This window comes from Phymastichus coffea, unplaced genomic scaffold (assembly GCF_024137745.1).
Source record: "Phymastichus coffea isolate CEN01 unplaced genomic scaffold, Cenicafe_Pcof_1.1 PCOF00113, whole genome shotgun sequence".
Taxonomy (NCBI): Eukaryota; Metazoa; Arthropoda; class Insecta; order Hymenoptera; family Eulophidae; genus Phymastichus; species Phymastichus coffea.
Window position 1 is genome coordinate 751,650 of NW_026706924.1, and position 7,966 is coordinate 759,615.

Sequence of the window (7,966 nt, forward strand, 5' to 3'; positions counted from 1 at the left end):
TCTCTCTCTCTCTCTCTCTCTCTCTCTCTCTCTCTCTCTCTCTCTCTCTCTTCTGAACCCATAAAAAGTAAGAACCCATAAAATTTTGAAAATAACATGGCGGCGTACGTAAAGTGCACCCTTTACTTTGTGCACTTCTCATAAATCCCACTGTCCTGCAAAACGCGCTGAAGTAAACGTCCATTATCCAGATCTAAATAAATATCACGTTGTGAGCTTTAAGCTCTCGCAGCATGAAGGGTTGCTGAAAATTTTCGGAAAAGAAGATTCAAAGATATGGCATAAACTGCGCAGTCGCGCAGAAGAAAGTTTTACTACTGTAAGAAAATGGACGTGGTACGCGCTTTTAAAGGTAAAATTTTCTTCCAATAACTCGACGGAGTACGAGTTACGGCTCGAACATACGCCTTGAGTGTAGGGAAATTAATGAGACAGCCGAGAAAACGCTTTTTTTGTCGCGATGACATGTTGTTTATTTATTGTTAGAATAAGTAGAATTTTCTGTCGTCTATCGGTCGTTGCGAATTCTACAAAAGTTTTCCGACTGTACCGAAATATTCCAAATTAAATTCAAGGGATTGTGTAAGATCGAGTCTTGAAATCATTCCGTGATTAACTAAAAATGCATTACATGATCAAATTAAAACTTGCTAACAACGGTGAATTGAAATAATAAAACGCTAAACAAATCATAAGTCAAATCAACATCAGAAAAATCCGAAAAGTATGTTTCCCTGATCGAACAACTCACTATATCTTTGCCCTAACGACAAAGACGTTTTTACGCAAGCATAGCTACATAGCGATCGCCGTAGTCGTGTCTCATAGAGATGTATCGTCACTTGAATGCAGTATAGTCAACATTTTACTCGACGTCATCAAGCGTCTTGGCCAAAAATAACATTCATTGATTTTCGCGGATGTCATGTCTCAATGGCACCGCGAGCGAGTGCAAAAGGAAGGAGAAGCGAGTCAGTGAAAGCTCTGCGGTTCGAGTACTTCGCGGCGCCGAAACGTCTCTATGTGTATACGCGTACACGGATGTATCGAGAAATAGAAGAGGAACGGCTAAATGGAGGATACAACAATTCTCTTTCGAGTGGGGAATGAGAAAGATAAAGATGATTAACGTTTTTCTACACTTTTCTGGAATATCTCGCATTCTCGTGGAATAGCTTTAGATTAAAATAACTTCTGCTTCAATTTTTCCAAAATCGTTTATGTACTTATTTTTAGTATAATAAAATACTTCCTCACGTGTGCGGGTGTATATCGATTTTCCTTATTTAATAAATATTATAATTACTTCCGAGTCGTTCGTCTTCAAGTGTTTGGAATTTCATTTTTCAATGTATTAATAAATTTGTAGAATATGCTTTTTTCCTCGACTTCAAACTTTCGTTGCCTCATAGCTTGTACCAGTAAAAGTAATGAAAGATTCATTTAGATTTTCATCAATTCTGATTAAAATTATTCCCGTTAATAATTTCCTGTAAGTAGTAACAAGTTATACGATATTAGCATACATTTAACACGTAAAAATGTCGGAAGGAATCATTAGAAATGCATGAAAGACACGAAGCGATAATAAAAGTTGACGCGCGGCGACGTACGAAAAGCGAAAGAGAGGAGAAATACCTGCGCGAGCAAAAACCGCAAACACTTCGCTTACGAAATATCATCTACATCTCATGAACATGAACTTAAATGGTTGCAAGCGTTCAAGGCTGCGCGACGGTTGACTCTTGTCGCTGCTTCTCTCCTGCAACACTGTTTTCTTGTACATGTTTGCTTTGTTCTATTGATAACGGCGGGTTGCATTAATGATTTCTCGGCGGATCAATTGACAACCGATTTGTAGACGGAATGATTTTTTTGTTTTCTGCATTAACTTTCACCGTCGATCGCACTGGTGAACATTTCTGCAGTAGATCGAAATGCAAAGTAGGTTACACGACTTGACGCAACGTGAAAGAGTAAGCCTACCCAACTCTAAACGTATAAAATAATCATCTGAACAAACAGACCGCAACAAAGGATGAATGACATGCAATTTGTGCACTATGTCAAACCGATTGCACCCTTACGATCGCCCTCTGGAGATACTAATCGCTGTTGACAAATTATATCTATTATTATAGACTTTTAGAATATACTTTAAATCCTACTTTATTAGAAAGAAGCTTTTCGTTCCGCTCGGTTTGCCCGCCACTCCCTCCCAATTTTTTTTTCGAGGCGGACATTGGCTTGCGGAATCCGACATTGCGGAGGTGCCAACGAGAAGCTGTAGGCGTTCGCACGAATAAGCGTAGTGAAAGAAAAGAACTATAGGAGAAGATCCGGGGTGAGAGTGACGAAATGTATTGAGTAACTGTTGGACAAAAAGATGGTATATATTGTAGTTTCGTAGGATGCTTAGCATTCACTGAATGAGATCGTTCAATGAGTGAAGTTGTAATAATTGCAGTAAGCATTCCCCGCGTTATTATATGCGTTATTATATGCGTTATTATAGATATTCGGATTTTCAAAAATAGTCCTCCTTAATAAATATTACTAGACCAGTACAGGAGAACTGTATTGACCAGAACCGTCGAGCCAAACCTGATTTAATTGACAAGTCAACGTCGTCAAACACGTTTAAAAAAGAATTCGCAACACATGCACTCCAAATGACAACCTCTTTTTGAAAATCGTTGTTTACCCTGCTCATCAACCATGTACTTTCTGGTATGTGTTTTACGCGAAGAAGAATAAAAAAACTAGGAGGGGAGCGAGAGGATTGGATGGAATCGATGAGCAAGCATGCGCTATACTCCTCGAGGATACTTGTTTGTTCGTTCGCTCGAGGGAAATGGATATCTATTCGCGGGTGGGCGGCGGTGGATGGCGCGATGAGGAGTAGGAGGGTTAGAATTCGGCGCCGCGGAAATTTGGCTGCGACGTCGACGGACGGACGAAGAGGCGCTATACCACTGCCCACGCGCGAAAGTAGGGCAAAGTCGATTCATTCATTCGTCCCACACACACACACACACACACACACACACACACACATATCGCTACCGCCGCTGTGTCTCTAATTCACGCGCGTGTACCAATAGTGGAACATCGCCAGTTCAGTGTGTACGTAGCGCGTATCGAGTACGAGCTTCTGCTGCGGGGGTTTGTCTTTACTGCCAACACACATACTTGACGAGAAAGAGAGAATATTGATTTTGGTGCGGGGGATGACACGAGAGATCACTATAAGATGAGATAAGCAAACGAGCTGCTCTTTATGCGACTTTGATCATCTCTTGCGTGGATTCATTCTTTCTTTCAGCTACGAGAGTTAAGGGAAGCGATTAGTTGCCGAAGGTTGAGATCGAGTTTCGCTGCTAGAATGGTTATTTTTAGCGGACTAACTTTTTTAATTTGATTTAATTAGATATCGGCAATCAATCTTTAATGGATGAACTAAAGAATCGTTAAGATGAATCGTTAACGATCTTGTGCTTTGGCGGAAAATTTCCAATTTCCAAGCGTAAAAATCGAATGGAGAAACGGGCATCGGATAGTACAGCAATACACACTTATCATTTTTTGGGGCGATAGTCGTCGTCCCCGCGCTTGAGTCACACACATGCTCACTCGGCCGGATAAATTTTTCACCGAGAGAGCATGCATAAGATACCACAATAAAAGTCGTGCCTGTTTTTTTAACCTTAAGATGTGGGTTTTTCTCTCATCCTCTCTCTCTCTCTCTCTCTCTCTCTCTCTCTCTCTCTCTCCCTGACTCCTCCGCTCTCACATTCGGTGAACGATTTACGATGACAGAAGCGTCCCCGCTATCGTAAATGTGGGTCGGAATTTCGAAAAATGAGATTGCTGATTCTCGCTCTATGCTAATGTAGATTTTTCTTCCATTGTTTGCGAATTCGTCTATACGTTGCGTTATGGTGTACGAATATTTCGTTTTTGATATTTTAATGACGATAGGTAGCGAGAAATTATTGGAAAGTAACACACGTTATTACGAGTATGTAACAGTTCGCGAAACTCATTTGCTCGGAAATCCAGAGCTCGCGAAGAAAACACTGCAGACAGCCTCGTTTCGCTCTAGAAAATTCGAATAAGAAACTAGGCGAAATCAGTCCGCACGTAGACAAGAAAGTCCGGGATTCTAAGAAAAATGAGCATGCAACCCCTCGTCTGTACCTCGCCGACGCTGACGCGTCATCGATTCTCGCGAGTCATATTCCATATTGTTTGGTATGCATCGTTATTAAGTACAATGCGCCCCGCGTCTGATGTTCAGCTGGCTTTACGCCACTATGCCGATATACTCACTTTCGAATAGCAACTACAACGAGGCCTCTTTTTTTTTGCATTAGAAGAAGATGATGCCCATTCAGAAAATCGCGGGTGTCGTTCAACTCGATTCCTCGAAATTCTGGCCGCCGCTCATTATCGCTACGAGAAATCGCAACGCATCTTCTCGAGAGCGCGAATCTGATATTTTTTTCGCATTGCACTGAGATTTTTACTGCCTACTGTAAAGAAATTCCATGGCACAGCTCAGAGATATATATGTTGAGACAGGTGTACGAGGTAATCGGTTGTTAAAGTCACAATGTCGCCGCTCGTCTTTCGGTTTTATCGTGAGAATTATGTGACGTGTTATTGCACCAACTCACTTGCTTGGTTGTCAGTGTAAATTGGTTGATTAATGAAGGTCTTTAGTTGCTGATTGTTTTGTTGACATTATTTATTTTTCATTGTTGAGAAAAACAATATTATTTCAACGACATCAAGTGCTCTAACAGTTAATTGATTATTTTTTGCTATTTATTTTCATAAATTAAGCCGTCTTGAAATATACATTGCAGATAGTTTCGCAAACTCGTTAAATGCGCAACATTTGTAACTTGAAAACCCATAGTTAAAACTCATACAGCAAAACTCAATCATATTATCTCGACCGAAGTCTCACAACCATAAAATTCTTAGCGGAAATTCTTGGCATTCGTATCTCGATCTCTACATCAGCGTCTCGACAAAAATGAATATATGGAACCGGAAGCTTCTTTTAGTTGGAGGAGGAGAGTAAAGAGAAGGCGAAAAACAGCAGGAAAAATCCGAGGCGCAAATAAAAGGTCAGGGACGCAGTCTAATTCGACTATAAGCGCATGGTTTACGTCATAAAGTTAACAGTGTGACAAGAGCAAGTTCGAGGACACCTAAAGAGCAAACCAACAGAGATTAGCATGATTGTAATTTAGAAAATCTACTTTCGAGTAAAATTCGAAATGCTCGAAGGTCACCTTATACTTTCCATTCTATGTTTGTACATGACATTCTTTAACACCTAAGAGGCCCTGTGGGATTTCCGCACTTAACGTGTTGAAATATTAGGATTATCTGAATATCGGTGCGAAATTCTACACTTGGCGCCTCAAACTCTTTTCCTGTTTCGACAACTTTTAGATAGAACCGGATCATCTTCGAAAAACGTACAAGTTTTGGCTTTGGCGAGAGACGCGATTCTTCATTTTTTTTCGGATGTAAGAATCAAATTCTTTGTAGGAATTGATTCTGCTTTCCTATGTAAGGATAATTTTTTGATCTTTCAAAACCATGATCGTCTATAGTTTGGTTTATATTTTTCCAAAATATTGAATTATTATTCATTCATAATTTAAAAATCTACATTACGGAAATTGAACTTTACTCTTTCAGATTTGTAACCAGTGTCTTATATAAACCTGTCTAGACTTCAGCAGAATAACTTCATATTAGTTCAACTTCGTACTTCGCGGACTTCGTTTCTTCGCACGTAAATCTGCTAAAAGCTCTTCCACAAGATTAACCAAAGCTTTTAAATTAACGCGCATACATAGCCGTACATATGCGCAAAAGGGAGGGAGGAAGTATAATAAGAGAACCCATAAAGCTCGCGCGCTCGACCCACGCGCCGAGCACGCACAAATTAAAATGCTAGAGCAATGTTTTGCCACGTGATGATAATCGGTGCGTAGGAAACGAAGCGAAAGTTATACACGAAATGAAAGAATAGCCCACTCTGTCGAAAGAAATAACAGAGAAAAATGTGGCACCACGCGTTAGCGGTGGAAAAATTGTTCACGATGGGAAAATTCATTAGGGGCGCGGCCGGACATGCATAATCCTTTTGCTTCTAGGTGATAACAGGAGTTCGTCGAGTAATTGTTTACGCGTGCCAACTGAGTTATTTGGCTCGTGGCCCGCGGAGCTTGCATTTTCATTAGCAAACAGCAGATTTTTTTCAACTTATCGAAAATAGCCCTTTTTCCTCGCGCGAAATTTTTCTTTCTGAATTTCGAAATTTGAATTTCAATGCTGCTGATTGAGAGAAAATGGTAACTCAACCAATATCGCGTGACGTCACTTTCCAAATGCTACATGCCGCTTACCAATGTTGGTAGCCAGCCAGCATTCCAAAAATTTAGGATAAAGTTACGGGATTGCTGATTTTTTGCTTATCAAACGATCTAAATTTTCGGTCGCTGTGGAAAACGAGCTAAACGAGCTTTTTTAACTTTTACTCGTTAGTCATGCTTGGTCTTCTTTGCGCCGAAATTTATTACAAGTATTTGTTAACATTCCAGGAAAGAAAAATAATCTTCAAATTGTAAATTAAACCGATATTATACGTGGACGCGAATGCTCTGAATCTTCCACGATTAGACTTTCATCCTAAAATATTGACTATTACGTTATTTTTGCGATCGACCTGTTGAAGTCTTTGATCACGAGGAGTGACAATACAGCGATGTTGTTACTAGTTTGAAATTGATTTTCGCGCTTCTATTTCGAGTAATTCGCGCGAGTTATCCAAACTCGATCGGAAAACATTAGCGTATGCCGTCCGCCGAAATAAACTCGCGATCTGGCTTTAAATATCGCCCGATGTTATTCATAGTGTAGTTGAATATTATGATTCGGCACGTGTTGTTTCGTCATGAATGAACAACAAAATATAAATAGGATTTATTTGCTTTCTATCTTGATTTCCGTGCGATCGATCACTGGGATTCAATCTCGCCGGAATTCATCAATTTTCTTTCTTTCTTATTAGAAATAACCTTTTCGAGCAAAATCTTGTCCAAAATATGATTGTATTATTGTTTATTTCTCTGAAGAAATAAAAAAAATTGGAGGCCGAGGGTGGAATCATTCAGATTTAGAATAAAAGTTGAAATGGTTGTTCTCAAAGCGATAATTTATGTAAAACGACAAGTTCAAGAGTTCGTTGAGATCAGCACATCCTCGTCCAAAAATGCAACACCGCGATGTCTTACAGCATTGAGTCCGCCAGTGGCGTTGAGTCGTCACACGTACAAGGGGTAGGTTGACGGCGGGGTTGGAACGGAGAGCAGGCAGGGGTGGTTTAGTCGTCAGTTTCCGGACAGTTCCGAGCAGCAGGCAGCAGCAGCAGCAACAGCAGGCAAGCAGCAGCAGCAGCAGTAGCAGCAACAGCAGCAGCAGCAGCAGCAGCAGCAGCAGCAGCGGTGGCAGAGCACAGCCAGTTGCGGGGGAGCTGCGCGCGTTCGGTTGCGCAGGCGGTGGTGGGGTGGCGGTGGCGGCACAAGCGGAGAGTTGGCTTTTGCACATATAAAGTGCGCGGCTCTGTCTATGTGTGTAAGAGCCGAGAACAAGCATCGCAGCGAGCTAGCGGGGGTGGCTATGCTCGGCTTTTGCTGAGCGTCGCGACGTCAGTCTCTGCCCGCCAGCTTGCGCTATCGACCACCACGCGCACATCACAAGCTCACGATAAGACCGCATAAGAGCCGTGAGCGAAACGCCGGTAGTCAGTGCAGACACAGTTTTCAGCCTCGCACCACACGACACAGCTAATTTCTCTCATCAAAACAGTTTGGCGAATTTGCCGAATCATGTGCCGTTTCTTCAAGTCGCGTAATTGTGACATCGAGGATAAGTGAGA